The 15,288-nt window shown below is 48.3% G+C and overlaps 1 protein-coding gene across 23 annotated transcripts in view; it reads left to right on the top strand.

Moving 5' to 3' along the window:
- Jakmip3 (Janus kinase and microtubule interacting protein 3) overlaps positions 1-12,642 on the top strand; it is a 149,374-nt gene extending 136,732 nt beyond the window's left edge. For 22 of the 23 annotated variants that reach the window (XR_015440569.1, XR_015440566.1, XR_015440563.1 and 19 more), the window contains one exon: positions 11,176-12,642. The gene's annotated coding sequence lies outside the window, so the exon portion shown is untranslated. Of the gene's footprint in view, positions 1,957-11,175 lie in introns of those variants that run through there. The other variant, XM_087185589.1, reaches the window with a different exon arrangement.
- The last annotated feature ends 2,646 nt before the right edge of the window (positions 12,643-15,288 follow it).

The following is a 15,288-nucleotide window of genomic DNA, read 5'->3' as shown; positions in this document are numbered from 1 at the left end:
CTTTTCCATACTTTGAAAGGTACTTATGCTACTTGTTCATAAAAAGAGTTAGGCTCCTTTGTTATGGCTCTTATTCCATTTACACCACGTATTGATTTTTAAATTAAACTTACACATGGTAAAGATTCCTGTTTTTGCTTGTTGGTTGTGGTTCTTTGGGTCTTTTTTTTTGGTACCGGGGATCGAACTTGGGACCTTGCACTTGCAAGGCAGGTGCTGGAACCCTGAGCTAAATCCCTGGCCCGATTCTTTAGGTTTTGACACATGCATAGTGTATGAATCCACCACCACAATCCTGACACAGATAATCAGTCCAGACTGTCTCTTGCTATCTTCTGCTGTCACTTCCTTCCAGCCCGCCCCTGGCAAACCTGATCTGTTTTCCATCCTTTCAGTTTTGCCATTTCCAAGCTATATGAATGAAAGCTTATAATATGTAGCTTTGGGATCTAACTTTGTTCATTTATTGAAGCCTACTTCAGACTCCTTTGTGCTGCTGTGTGAGTTGCCAGTTTGTTCCTTTTTGCTCCTGAGTAGCACTCCAAGTACATGTGGGTACTGCCATGTAGCCAGTTGCTAACTGAAGGGCATTTGGGTTGTTTCCAGTTTGAGGCAATTATGAGTAGAACTGCTACAAACATTTGTGTGTAGGTTTTCATATGGATGTGGACATTCATTTTTCTTGGGTAAAGACCTAGGATTGGGATTGTTGGCTCATATGGTAAGTGTGTGTTTAATTTTATAAAAAACTTTTTTTCAAAGCATTTTCCATTCCTACCAGAATACAAGAGTTCCTGTGCCTCACATCCTCATTGATACTTAATATGGGTTTTGAGTTGTTTTTATTTTTAGCCCATTCTAATAGGGGTGTAGCAGTATCTCATTTGGTTTTTAATTGATATTTCTAATTGATATTTTAATTGATCTGGAATCTTGAAGTATGTTAGCACGTTAACCATCAGTAGACTCAGATTTTCCAATTATGTTCAGCACTTTTTGTGTGTTGATTTTCCAATAGCATATTTTCTTTGTGAGGTATCTATTCAAAGGCATTTCCTCCAAGTCCCTCTGCTGTCTTTTTGTTCTTTTAACAGTGTCCTGTGAAGAGGAGTTCTTAATTTTGACGAAGTCTCATTTATCAACTTCTATAAGAGCTTGTGCTTTTTGGTGTTGAAGCAAACAAACAAAAACATTGCCTTACTCCAAGTTACAAATGTTTTCTCTTAGAATGTTATGGTTTTGTATCTTACATTTAAAATTTTGAGCTAATTTTTACTGATGGGCACAGTGTGGGTAGAGGTTTGTTTTCTGTGGATGTCTTTTCCTCTGTGTCCTTGTCCCCATCCCCATGGTAGAGAACTCTTCCTCCCCTTCTGCCTGGCTGCAGCAAGCCCCGTCTTTGGGGTGAACATGTCCTGGCTGGAGTGCCCCCACTCCATTGCCACACACTGGAAACCAGAGGGGTAAGGGAGCTGCTGCCTCTGGCGTTTTCGTGCTGATGGAGCCAGACTCTCTGTTCCCCCTTTGATTCTGGGGGATAGCGCTGGATCTCCAGGGACTGCTTGTGCCAGCACAGGATCTGGAAGCTTGAAGTGCATTAGATTAACTGTCAACAGACTCCGATTTACAGCTCCTAACAGAGCCAGTGCCTGAATGCCAATGAGCAGCCTACGCCTTCTGAGCTCGGTCACAGGCAGCTTACACTGTGCGGTGGCCCAGACAGGCCAGAAATGATGGCTGCATTGTCATTCTTGAAATTCACGGGTAAGCTGCTGTTGTTCAGAATACATCCACAGTTAATGTGCACAGTGCACGTATAGAATAGGCACTTTCGTTTTTAAAAATAGCTATTATATTCTCCATCATAATCCAAAGAGAGTTTCTTCTTACTGAATTTGTATATATTGTTTTTTTTTTTTTTAAACAGGAACAGAACATGAGCTTCTTAGGAAAGGCTCATCTACACATACACAGTTAGTCTTTGAGGCTGTCCTGTCACAAGGTGATTGCTTTGCTTGGATTCTTATGAGGCATGCCCAGGTGCTGTCTGGATCTCTTGGCACTAGTGACAGGGGACTGTTCTGAGGTGGGACATCTCCCAGACACAGGTACCAACCAATTCAATCCCTATTCAGAGGGCTTGCAGCACCCCACAGAGTCCACCTCCAGGGGTAGCCTGCCCAGTCAGGCAGCTTTGTCAGCCTTGGCTCTAGCCATAAATGGGGAATGAGGAGGAGCTGAGCCTGAGGCGCTCACATGTTGGCAGGTGACTTGCCTGCAGCATCCCAGTGCCAGGCAGCCAGGCAGCCAACGTGGGCATAATGCATTTGCATTTCAGTCAGCAGGCTGACAGACCCAGCTCCAGCCCTCTCCCGTGTTCATAGCAGGAGTTGGTGGGGGTTTTGTTCTCTCTCTCTCTCTCCCTCTCCCTCCGTCCCTCCCTCCCTCTCTCTCCCTCTCCCTTTCTCCTTTCTCCCACCTCCCTTTCCCTCCTCTCTCTCTTCTTTCCTCCCTCTCTCCCTCCTCCCTCCCTCTCTCTCTCTCTCCCTTCTCTCCCTCCCTCCCCTCTCTCTCTTTCTCTCTCCCTCCCTGTCTTTCTTTTTTCTCAGTGCTGGGGACCAAACCCAGGGCATTGCACATTCTCAGCAAGTACTCTACCACTGAGCCACATCCTCAGCCTCACAGGAATCTTCTTCATGTGAGTTCCTGCTGAAGACTTGCCCTGTTATGAGGCTGGTGCTTGCCACAGTCTTGACACTGGTCTGAAAACAGTCCACTTGGTGATGTGTTCTTTCATGTTTTTGACTTCTGAGGGTCTACCACCTGCAACCAACACCCACCTCTAACTATGTGGCCCAACCTGGGCCCACCCCATCAGAGCTTTCTGGCAGATACATGTGCCTCTAAACAGAGTGGATTTTATTGGCTTTTAAGTCTTCATTATAAAGGTACCCTTTGGATGTATTTTTTTGCACTTAATATTATTTGCTGAAATTCACTCAGTGATGCCATTAGAAGTATGTGACTTCACTGCAGGGCATCACATTCCTGCTGGACCTTCTGGCTATGCTTTGGCTTTGTGAGTAGTGCTTCTGGGATATTCTGTGAAGGCTGCTGCACACTACCATGGGCATTTCTCCTGTGTGCACCTTTAGGAGCCAAAACACTGGTTTGCATGGATGCCAACATCCAACTTTAGGAAACATTACAACCTCTTTCCCAGTTCCTCTCAGCTTTAAGGCTTTTATTTTTGCTCTTTGTTAGAATCTCTCTGTTTTTACTACATGCTAATGATGTTTCTCAAATGTTACTGGGTGATTTGCACAAAATCTCAGACAGAAATTGAATAACAGGCTGGAAACCGAGGGTGTCCCCTCCCCCCCTTTCATTGCTGTATTGCCTAATTCATTCTTTCCAGCCAGGAGCTTATGGCCTGCGGGCCAGCTGTCTGGCCATCTATAATGTAGCCATCTTGGTCAGAGCAATAATGGATCCTTTCACAGGCATGATCATGAGGCCATTAATAAAAGATGTCATTACTAGAGAGGTCAGCATCAGAAACGATAGTTAGACACCCTCTCCCAGGCCTGCAAGTAGCTATTTGTAACCCAGAAAAGAAACAAACCAAGAACCAATGGAAAACAGGCAGAGTATGTGCACACTGCCTGTGCCTTGATGTGCATGTGTGTGTGCCTGCTCTTGTGCATTTGTGCTTATGTGTACTCATGCACTTGGCTGAGTTGAGTGTGTGCACTCCTGTGCATGTGGTTGGTTGTGTGTGGTCGGGCAGAAGCCTAGGAGGCTGGGCAGTGAAGCTAGCAGGGATTGTCTCCATATCAGAGTGAGCCAGTCCATCTCTCCACAAGGGATAGGGCTGAGCTGGTATCTAATACTTTCAGGCCATTGCCTGGAGTGCTAGGTCTGGGCTCTGGTTTCTTTGGGCTGATGTGGACTTGGTGGTATCATGAGTGCTCATATGGTTGCCAGTGGGAGTGTGGTTAGAGCCAGTGAGTGTTGCCAGCCTTGGCCCATTCCTGTACCATAAACAAAGCCCTAGAAGCCTCCAACTCCCCCTTGCCCCTGGAATTCCGCCCCCTGCTTCCTTCCTGCAGACACAGCCCTTCACTCTAACCATCCTCCCAGGAGCTGAGGCAGTGATGTCTGGTTGGGAACAGAAGAGTGCCCCATCTGCCTGGAGCTGAGCAGGCAGGGGATGACAGAAGGGGATGTACTGGTGGCTGTGTCATTTTGCACCTGGTGCCCATATTCTACAGAGCCTGGGGGCTGCAGCTCCAAGGACCCAGTGTAGGGTCACGGGTATTGAACTTGGGTCCCATGTTGCAGGTTGGTTTCTAGTCCAGGAGACTGCAGCCCATCAGTGCTATGGACTCTTTGGACCAGGACACATAACCTGAAGCAGCCATGCGCTGCCTCCCTCTGCAGCAAGATCTGGAGTCACCTGCAAACAATCAGGCCAGGAGGGGCTCAGCAGAGGCTGCTTGGTCAAATGGGAAGGAGGCTGGAGGCAACAGAGGGTCAGAAGACAGAGCCCAGGGTCCGCCTGGCTCAGCAGGGGCTGTTAAGGCTACTATAATGTCACGCTACATGCACACCCTTCCCCTAAACTCGGGTGAGAGGTCCAGAGGTCCAGGATGCATCTATTTCTGTAAGGCCCCTGAACCAAGCCTCTAAGAGGGACCACTGTGCACTGCAGTGCATTTAGCTTTGAGCAGAAACGAGCTTAAGGCACTGGACCCTCTGTCTCCTCTGATGCTTGCTCACCTCAGCTGCTTCCCACCCTAGGACTCACCTATGTCTCCTGCCCACCCACTCTTGCATCCCCTCCTCACCCAGGACAGCCCAGACACCCTCTCTTAGCTAGGTCTGCTCCAGGGTCTCCTACCCAGGAGACTCACACCTGCTGGCTCTCAAATCCTGGGTAGGGGGAGAAGAGAGGCCACTAGGGCTCCCAGAGGGCAGCTGGGGGCAGAACCAATGGAAACATGGACCCTTCCCACTCAGGCTGCCACCTGGCTTCATCACACCCACTCCTTACCGCCCAGCTCCCATGGAAGAGGTGGACCTTGAAGCTGAGCTCTCATGCTTCTCACTCAAGATTGTCACTTGGAATCTTAAGTGAGGTTCTCAAAGGGCCAGGATCCATGTCTGGCAGCAGTCAAGGTGGAAAGGGATGGCCAGGTGGGTTTCCTGGAACTTCTAGCCTTGGCTGGCTGAGAGAAGTGGGAAAGTCCTGACACGACCAGGACAGTCACCCTGGGATAGTCAGAGAAACAGAATTCCTGGGAGCACACGGAGTTGTATGTCCACAATGAGGTTTATTAGGAGGAATTAGCTCCCATGAGTACAGGGGCTGAGAAGCCTCTGCTGCCTCCAAGCTGGAAACTCAGGGCGTGGATGGTATGAATGGCAGACTCGAAGCCAGAGAGGTCTCAGCCCCAACACTCAGCAGTCAGGGGAAATTCATCTTCTGATGCCTTTTTGTTCCTGGCAGGCCTTCAGTGGACTGGATGGGGCTACTCACACTGAGAGGGCCATCTGCTTCACAGTCCACTGGTTCAAAGCTCCGTCCCTCACAGACACAGCAGAAGATTGTCCAGCCAGATATCTGGGTGCCCCTGAGGCTCAGCCACATTGCCCAGAATATTAACATCATACCCCTTATCTCTTTAGGCTGAGACCCCCACCTCTGACTCCAGGCTGCCTGCAGACCTGTCCGGGGGACAGCCAGGGAGGCCACAGCCTGACTCAGGTCATAGGCTCTGCTTCCCCCAGCTTGTGGACCAGCACCCTGGTGGGGTGGTACCTTGCTGCCATGAGAATTAAGAGGGTGATGGGCCCTCTGCATCCACAGAGCCCTTTCCCTTCCCCTATCCTCTATCCTGGGCACCCTGTGTCCTTCCCAAACCCGCCTCTGCTGCTGCCTCTCCCAGATCTAAGCATCAAGAGCCTCTTATCACCCAAAGGCCTCTCTTCTGCCAGGAACAATGAACCTGGGCAAGACCAGGCCCCCTCAGTGTACTTTTGGTGACAAATCCTGGAGCAGAGAACTCTCCTAGTTACCCTCTCCTGGCCCACCTCACACATTCAGCACCAGGCTGAGGCGGCAGAGATTGTGGTGTCAGATGCCATCAAAGAATAGATAAAACAAGTAGTAACTGTGCCTCTGGGAGGAGCTGGATGCCAGCAGGCTGAGGTCAGGGCAAAGGACCTGCTCTGCAGTCTGCAGGCAGCCCTGTGGGACATGGTTTTGAGGTCTCAGACCACTGCTGTCCAGGAAGACTGGCATTGTGCCCAAGGAGGTATGGGTAGTAATGCTGAGTCCTGAGACTCAGTCTTGAGCATCTTATCACAGGGATGTTTGCCTATGGTTCTGCACCTCCTCCGGAAGGACATTAGGACCACCCTTTGGTTCCTAAATGAGGCAAATGGCTTCTGGGTTTTGCTTCCTCTTTGTTCTCATATCAGCAGGGTATTCCCTCCTTGAGCACAATTTGATGTTGCACACCCCACTGCATTGGCCCTCGGTGGATTGGGTGGGCTGTCCCCCCAGGGCTGCCTTAGGGATCTGCACTCTCTGTGGTAGGGTGACATGGTCATTCCTTTCAACCAGAAAGGGAGGTGGCAGGAGGGGGATTGTGGCCTCTACCCAAAGGGCCTGAGATAAGAGGGCATAAGGACAAATCCTCCAGCTCCCAGGGTTCCTGGGACCCCACTTAGAGAACTATGGACTTTCTAATGGGGAAGTCTCTTTCCTGGCTTTGGAGTTTCCTGGGTTTGGAGTTTGGCTAAAATGTCCCCCTTTTTCCTGTTTAAATTTTCTTGAAGTTATATTCTGATATAGTTTGGGATTTTAAGCCCTCAAGGGGCTCAGTGAACTTTTCTTCAAGAACTACCTCCCCATGTGGCCCAGCAAGCCCACCCTCATCCTCCCCAGCCCACCTGCATCCCAGTCAGTTCCAACCCTGCCTCCAGCTGAATCGCCCTCTCAGCAGAGCTTGTCAAAGATAATACAGCTGGACATGGAAAATGAGGTTTATTCTCAGTACTGACAGTAGGGAAAGGTCTGAGGTCCTTTCTGAGCCCTGCAGGGACAATTTGGGCATTCAAAGGGAGAATGAGTTGGGGGGTGGCACTTAGAAGAGCCAGAGAAGTGAAAAGTTACAAAAGCACAGTAAGAGGCTGGTCAGGGAGGAAAGATCAGGCAGCTGTGTCTGCCAGCTGGCAGACATCAAAGTTGAGATGGAGGATAATGGAGGCTGGGAGACAGGACCCCCCCCCCCGGATTCCATTTCAAAGGAAAGGCTCTCAGATCCTTGAGAGACACTTCTGAGCTTGGAGAGATCCACTGTTACAATTGTCGGCCCTTTTAGGAACCTCTACAGGGAGTTCAGGGGCCACTGAACAAGCAGCAAGCTGTCATCCCAGGCAGCCAGGTAAGGGAGCTGAGATCTGTTTACTTGGTGCTGCTAGGAGTTGCTGGAGGCCATGGAGCTGGGTCAGATCCCTTAGGGCAGGGCTTTGGATGGAATCACAGTTCCCAGGGGGTCTCAAGGTCCTGCCATATCAGGTCACTAGGGAGACTGCAAACCTCCTCTTGACCTTTCTCCCTGATTCCAGATGCTTGGCTAAGGTCCACAGCACTCAGCAGGAATCCAAGATGCCTCTCAAGGACCCTGCCAGTCCTCTCTGTCCCACCTCTTTGTATTCCCATTGTCACCCTGTACCTCCCTGCCCCCAGCCTGAATCCCACAGGCAGTGGTCTCTGAGGTCTGGGAGGGGTCCCCTGAGTCTGAGTGACAGACCCTCACTGATTTTCTCCATTCCCCCTGCAGGCTGCCCTTCTGGCTCCCAACACAAGCGTCTTTCCTCCAGCTCCCAGAGTTCCTAGGACCCTACCTGGAGAACTGTGGACTTTCTAATGGGGGATCCTCTTTCTTGGGTTTTGAGTTTGTGAGGAGACCAGAGACCACTTTATTCTTGGCTAACGTGTCCCCTTTTTCCCTGTTTAATTTTCTTGAAGTTATATTTTAATACAGTTTTGGATTCTAAGCACTGAGGCCCCCTCCCAACAGTATCTATACAATAGATTTATGAATTTTGTCAGTCTGTTAGATTACTGGAAAAACTTGGCAATATGGTTGACAATATGGAAATTTTGGAATTATACAGGTCCTGCCTCTGCCCTCTCTTAGCCACGTGGCCACAAGTGGTATGACAGAGGCCACCTGCCCTGAAAAGGGGTAACCTCCTTGAAATGTGGATGGTCAGTGAAGTATATTTGTATTAGGGCTCTCTAGAGAAATAGCACCAATAAAATGTGTTTGTATACGTATCTGTGCATGCACTCACACATGTGTGTATGGGCAGGAGAGATTGTTTATGAGGAGTTGGCTTGTGCAGTTATGGAGACTCACAAAGCCCAAAATCTGTAGTCAACACACTGGAGACATAGGAGAGCCAATGTTTCCATCTGAGTCCAAATTCCAGAAAAGACCCATGTCTCAGTTCATAGCAGAAGGAGGGGATCCCCGTTGCTCAACCTCTGTTCTCTTCAGGCTCTCAGTGGACAGGGAGAAGACCACCCACACTAGGGAGGGCCATCTGCTTGAGTCAATCAGTTGACTGATTCAAATGTGATTCTCACCCAGGAACATCTTCACCAGCACACAGAATGTTTGGCCAAATACCTAGGCATCCCATGGTCCAGTTAACTCGATAAATAAAATTTACCATCACAGCCCTCAGGAGTCCCAGAGCCTCATCCTTACCTCCCACCTACTCCATAAAAATGGGCACCACTTTATTATTGACTTATTAGGCAGCTGCAGGGTCAAAGTCAGCAAGAGGGAGACCCAGGCAGAGGAATGTGATTCTTTTCCATCCTAGGATGAAAGGACCATCCAGTATCTGAAGGGGTCATGTGGGGCCCTCCTCCATGGGAACTGGGAGGGGTGACCTCACAGATCACCCTGGTAGGCAGGGAGTTGATGACAGTACTGTAGGGTTGATAGACTCCATAGAGAGTCGTGAGGAGGAAGCTAAGCCTCTGTCTGGAAAGTCTGCTTACTTGATATTTCCCCCCAAATCAGAGCTTGGGGTGAAAAGACCATAGCTCCAAACAGGTTTTGCCATTGTCATTTGTTTCTCTGTAGTTTGAAAATGTTTGGCTAAAGTTTCTTGGACTAACAGAGCTTATGGGAAAGGTACTGTTCTAAGCCCATGCTCCAGCATCCTGTAACTGGTAGTGCAGATATATGTATGCGTTATTTTGGGGTGGGTGCTGGGATACAGCATTTGGGGATAGAGGGTGAAGCTCCAGGATATGAGGTCTTATCCCAGATGAGACCCCTAGCTCTGGATATTATGTACAGATTTCTGGAAACCACATATAAGGCTGTGGATCCTGGGCCTTTGGTGGTGTCACCATCTGTAGTTAATTCTGATCCAAGCTGGGCTCTTTGGGCCCCAAGAAGGTACTTGTCTTCCCTGCCAACAGCTTGGTGTTTCCCAACAGCTGAGATCCCATGGAAATTCCCAACACAAACACAGACAGACGGCAGGGGCCTGCTCCTCTGGCTCTATTTTGACATAAATCAGAACACTGTTTTGTAATCCATATGCACGGCTCCACTTCATGCATTACCAATGGGTGCAGCTTCTGCAACTGTCAAAGAAGTTCTCGTGTCTTAGTGCCTGTTAGCGGGGCACCCCCATCTCAGCACAGGGTAATGGTACAGCTGGACACCTCTTGTCCCTACTCTACTCATTTTAGTACCATAAAATGAGTTAAATTCATGACTTGGTTATCACCTTATTCCCATAGTTTATGATCCATCCATACTACAGGCCAATATTAAAATTACATCAGACTCTGACCCTCCAGAGAGAAGGTAGACCTGTGGCTCTAGTGCTTACCCTTGTCACAGCATTTCACACTACCACAGGATAATTGTTGGTCTCCCAGTCTCTAGTGGAATCTGGGAGTTTCCAGACTCCACCTGGAAACAGTGAGTGGAGTATGTTAGCGAAGTAGGATAGCAACTGGCTCAGGAGAGCAATCGGGTGACCACAGGTAACCAACTACCCTTCCCATCCTTTTAATTTGGGGAGTGACTTTTTAGAACTCTGAATATTATTTTTGACAAGATTTCTGTTCCATAATTGATGTATGTAGTTCACATCCTGGGCAGCTGATCACATAATTCAGAGAGAAAATGATGTGGGGTGGGAGGGTGGGGGATATCAGGACCTCTGGCTCTAATCAGCTTGGAAATGTCACTTGGGGAAATCATTTTTATTTGGGGGGCTTCAGCTTTTATATGTGCAAAAATGAGAGGGCTGAACTGGTAGGTCTCTTCTTTAATATTCTAGAAATAGATGATCTGATGACAACTTATTTAGAAATCAATCAGATTGAAGACACTGGGAACAATGTGTAATTTTAATTGCAGCAGCAATTTCAACTGTAACGTGTAACACGTGCAGAGGGAAGCCTAAGTGTTTCTTTTCATTCTATATGAGATAATCTTAGTTAGGTTAGAAAATAAAAAAACAAAACCCAGAAAACAAGCTCCCCAATCTCTCCTAGCTAATAAACTGTGGAGTTCCTACTGTCCATGACCCTTGCCTACTCTCCCCCCTGCCCTGCTTCTGTGTCCAGTCAGGGTCAACCCCCTTTTTATAAGGAACCTTAGCAGCTCCTTAATAACTTGCCAAAAACATTTTAAAAATGTAAAAGTAAAAAGAAAAAATGAGAACCTGGCAGAAGCCCACTTTATAAGTGATGAGACAAAATGAAAATCAGATAGGAATAGGGTCAGCTGCCATGGACACTGAGGGAGAGTCAAGGCCACTTCTGCAAATGGCCTCACGAGGAACACAGACTCACCTTTGTAATCATGTGCTCTCCTGGAGGGCCATTTGCTTCTCCTGACTGGAAGCTCAAGATCCGGCACCTTGGCTGGTGCTGGTTCCACAGAGCCAGTGCTCCTGGGATAGGCACACCATAAAATGGTCCATAGTAGAGCCTTCCCCTTGCCTCAGCATTTCTCCTGACCCCCCCTGTCTTGAGTTTCAGCCCATGATGTATACATTCCCCATGAGAGACTCGGATATGTCATACTAAAGAAACATTTATTTCTACTGTTTTTTCAGAGAGAAAACAGTGCGTCAATGAAGGCAGTGTTAAGTGTGACTTCCATTCCTGCTGGATGATTCAGTCCACAACCCAGGAAAGTCTTCCTGCATTTGGATGAGCCTGACTCCATGGCTGAAGGGTTCTTCTGTCGTCATCATCACATCCTTGGTGGTCTAAGATTGTTGCCCTCAGTGGCTCAGTTAGAAGAGACATGTGCATGTGCACATGTGTTCATGGATGTCCTCACTCAACCAGAGAACAAAACAACAACAACAAATGAGCCCATTTGAGGCACCTAGAAGTTGATGCACCAGGTGTGCCATATGCATCCAAGTGTGAGTGTAACCTGTAGCATTGCATTTTTAAAAAAACCAGTAGCTGGAGAGAGGAACAATTGTGTTGTCTGGAAGTATTAAGCTCATTTTATATTTGTGCCAGAAGAAATGTTCCACTCCGGTACTGATGTGGTGGACCAGGCATGGTTCCCTAGGTTAAAATCTGGGGAATGCTTATAGGATCAGACAGATATGCTTTTTCTTTGGTGGGTGCAGAATTTCTGCTGGGAAATGCACTATTAATCACACTTATCCATGAAGGACCTATCCTTTCTTTTGTCATTTGAACCACAGTCCCTGATTCACTTGGACAAGGCACTGGTCCAGTTCATCACCTCCCTAGTCAAGCCTGATGTTGAGATTTGTCTCAAATCTGAAATCTTGTATATTCCTCCGTGCATAGTTTTGTCTGGTTTTAATGGCTGCATCCTCTTGGAAGATTTATTGTACTCAGAACTAAATGGCAAACGATAACATGCATTAATAAGCGCTGCCACAGAGCTATAAAGGAACCATTAGGTTAAAGTCTGATGGACTCTGCAACACAGACATCCAGGAAACATGTTGAAACTCCATGTGGTCCCCTGCCAGCCTGCATCCCCTGGGGAAAGCTCCTGGCTGGGCTCCTGTGTGAACTTGTAAGAGAAAATCAGCCGATTAGGATCTAAAGATGTGCTTTTGAGACTCACCCAAATTCACATCCCTCTGGTTTAGTTGGATTATCGTGATTTTGCATGTTGTATGTGTCAGGAGTACTTCATATACCTTCCCATCCACTCCAGACACACTAAATCGCAGTTCTGTAATGTAAAAAAAAGACAAACTATACAGGAAAGAAAAGCATGTAAATATGTACCAATGCTTATGAAGCTGTTATTGTTCATATGTAAAAAGTTTGTACATAGGAAAGGAAAATGGCTCTATGAATGTTTTAAATAATGTCCTGTGATCCAAACTGCATTTATACCCCTGCCACATTCCTGAAAGCACACATTTAGTTGGAATGACATTCCTCTTTGTAGGTATCATTGTTTTCATTCATATGTCATGGCACCTTCTTTTCATCTCATTACAAGATCAGAACTGGGCTTTGACAAAAAAAAAAAAAAACAGCAAATATTAGTATGTATCACTCATTCTTGCTGACCAGTGAGCATCTGAAGAGTTCAAGTGTTTTAAAAATAAGGTGCATTTTCTAAATCCCAGACTGTACCTTCTTTTTTATTCAACAGTGGGCTGGACTGAATTTCCTTGAGCATTTGGCTCTTACTGTAGCTCTTCAAATGGGAAATCCAGTTTAAAGGCACCGCTCTGAGTAAGCAAGAGGACAGACACTGAATGTGGCCAGGAACACTTCCTGTGTAACCAAGACATAAGCATTTATATACCACAGGATACCCAGGGCATGGTCGCATTGTGTGCACAATCCACAGAACAACATAAATGTTTTAGTTTGTCTAAACTAGAAATCCATGTAAAATACAGATTCCTTTGTGGACACCATGTGGTGTTTACCTTGTTTCCATGGTTGAGTTCCAGTTGTTGAAGGCCTATGGCTGTGACTTTAGGTCTCTGCCCTCGCAGAATCTGTAGCCTTCAGGAAACCTGAGTGCCTTATGTGGCTTGTGAACACCAACTGGGAGTCAGGAGGGGCTGGTGCAACAGTGGCTTTAAGAGATTGATAATTCATCAGCACTTGCCGTCACTCCATCACTGAAACCTTGAGATGGGTAGTGTGTTTTTATGAAGTAATGGATTTAAGTTTAGGCTCAGGAAAATCATATTGTGAATATATGTATCAAAGCATATATTTGTTTACTGTATATTTTTAAAGGATATATTGTAAATTTATGCAAAAATTAACAGGATTTGTTTCCCTATGGCAATATGCCAGGCAGTATTTGTGTTCTCTGAGGCAGTTGCTTAATTACCACATTCTAAACATGTGATATTCTGCTCAGTACTAAACAGTATTCACAGGCTAAACTAGGTTTGTATGGTGATCCACTACAAAATTTTACACATATTTTTGTATTGTGATTCCTATGATATACAAGAGAATTTTTACTTATTCGTAAATTATTGTACAGTTTTAATAAAAATTGTTTTAAAATCTTAGAAGATCAAAGCACCCCTCTGGGTATTATTAGGATTTGAACTTATGGGCTATAGTAGCCATTTCTGCATTTTTGCATTCATTCTCTGAAAAATACAATGCCTCCTTCTGTGCCAGAAAGGGAATCTGGACCTTCTGCCCACTGGGGCGGGGCGGGAGGCTCACCTGCAGCTTCATCCTAAATAATCTAAAATCACCTGGAGGAAACCTCTGCATCAGGTACCTGGCAGCACCTTGCTGGGGTGGGCCAACTGGAAAATTTTCTCCTGTCTGTCAGATGTGAACCAAAACAGAAAGAACCCAAATAACTTAGAAAAAGGAGATTTCTGCACGTAAGAACTGTTGTCAGTGTCCATTGTAGACCATTGGAGTGTCCTAGTGACTCATTTTTCTGAACTTGGGCTCTGAAATACCGACTGCACCGACAACACAAAGGCTGGGGTCTTTTCATTCAAAAATCAGTCGCTGCAGGCCTCCACAGTGTGATAGTATAGCCCTGTGATCCCTGGACAGCCGGGACCCCCTCTGTCTTGTCTCACCCCAAGTCTTCCGCCTTGGCATTCAGCGAGGTCAGGAGCTGCTCGTGCTTGCTGATCCCCAGATCTTACTCTTGCTGATGATTTAGTCAGGGCCTCCTTGCCCAACGTGGATTCTCCCAAGGGCTCTGGAGAGCGATGGAGTTCCCACGGACCGCAGCTTCTCTAGCAGTCGCTTTCTTCCCGCGTTTCTGCGTGTGTGGATGGAGTCGGAGCGCACGTGTGCCCCGAGGTTGAGCGGCCGTGCTTGCTGGGTAGCCAGGCTTCTGGGGCCAGACCAGGCAGTTCGTTCAGCACCTGCTGTGTGAACAGCGCCAGCTCCACTGTGCCGGGCCAGGAGTGTGGGGGAGAAGGAGCGGGAAGAGGGCGAGGCCACGGAGGGCCGGGTCTTCGCCCCACTTGCTGACGCGCTGGGGTTCCAGACGAACCCAGACGCTGGTTGCTGACTCCTGCCATGACTGCACCACAGCCGCCCAGTCCCGCCAAGCCTCTGGCCCGGCCCAAGCTCGGTGGCGTCTTCCGCTGCGTGGAGGATGCCTTTGAGAACAAGACACTGCCTCTGGACGCGTTGGGCGGCGACTCCCGAGACCCTTGGGCGGGCGAGCCCTACTGCGGGCCGTGCTGCCTCTCGGAGATACTTGGAGAGCCAGGCGGAGACCTGGCTGCGGTCGCGGCCCGTCGTCAAGGGCAGCCCAGCTTGGCCCCAGCCCGAGGACCTCCTCAGGTGAGGCTGCAGGACAGAGACGCAGGCTGCCACTTATAGCGCCGTCCGCTCAGGCCTGAAGCCGTCCCAGGACTTCTCCCTGCCTTGAGACCCCACTCCTGAGCCCGGCTGGCGGTCCTTAAGCCTGTCCCTGTCCGTCTCACTGTGTGTCTGTCTCGCTGCCCCTTTCTAGCCTTGCCTGTGTCTCTCCACCTTGTCCCTCCCGCTGCTGGCTTTGTGCAGCCCACCGGGGAACAGCCCCGCGGGAGGTCTCCAGGGCCTGGTGCAGCTCTCAGGACACAGCCCCGCTCTCGCGCTCCAGCTCCGGCCTTCCGGGAGGAGCCTGGCTTTGGCCAGAGACAACTTCCCGAAGGGAGCTGGTTCCCACAGTACGGAACCAGGGAAGCAAGAAGACTGTAGCTCCAGCTCCAGAGCCTGGG

Source organism: Heterocephalus glaber, unplaced genomic scaffold (genome assembly GCF_053883595.1).
Source record: "Heterocephalus glaber isolate CG9 unplaced genomic scaffold, H.glaber_assembly_v1.0 deba00001497, whole genome shotgun sequence".
Lineage (NCBI taxonomy): Eukaryota > Metazoa > Chordata > Mammalia > Rodentia > Bathyergidae > Heterocephalus > Heterocephalus glaber.
Note: the sequence above shows the minus strand (reverse complement) of the source record. Positions and strands in the feature narration are given on the sequence as shown.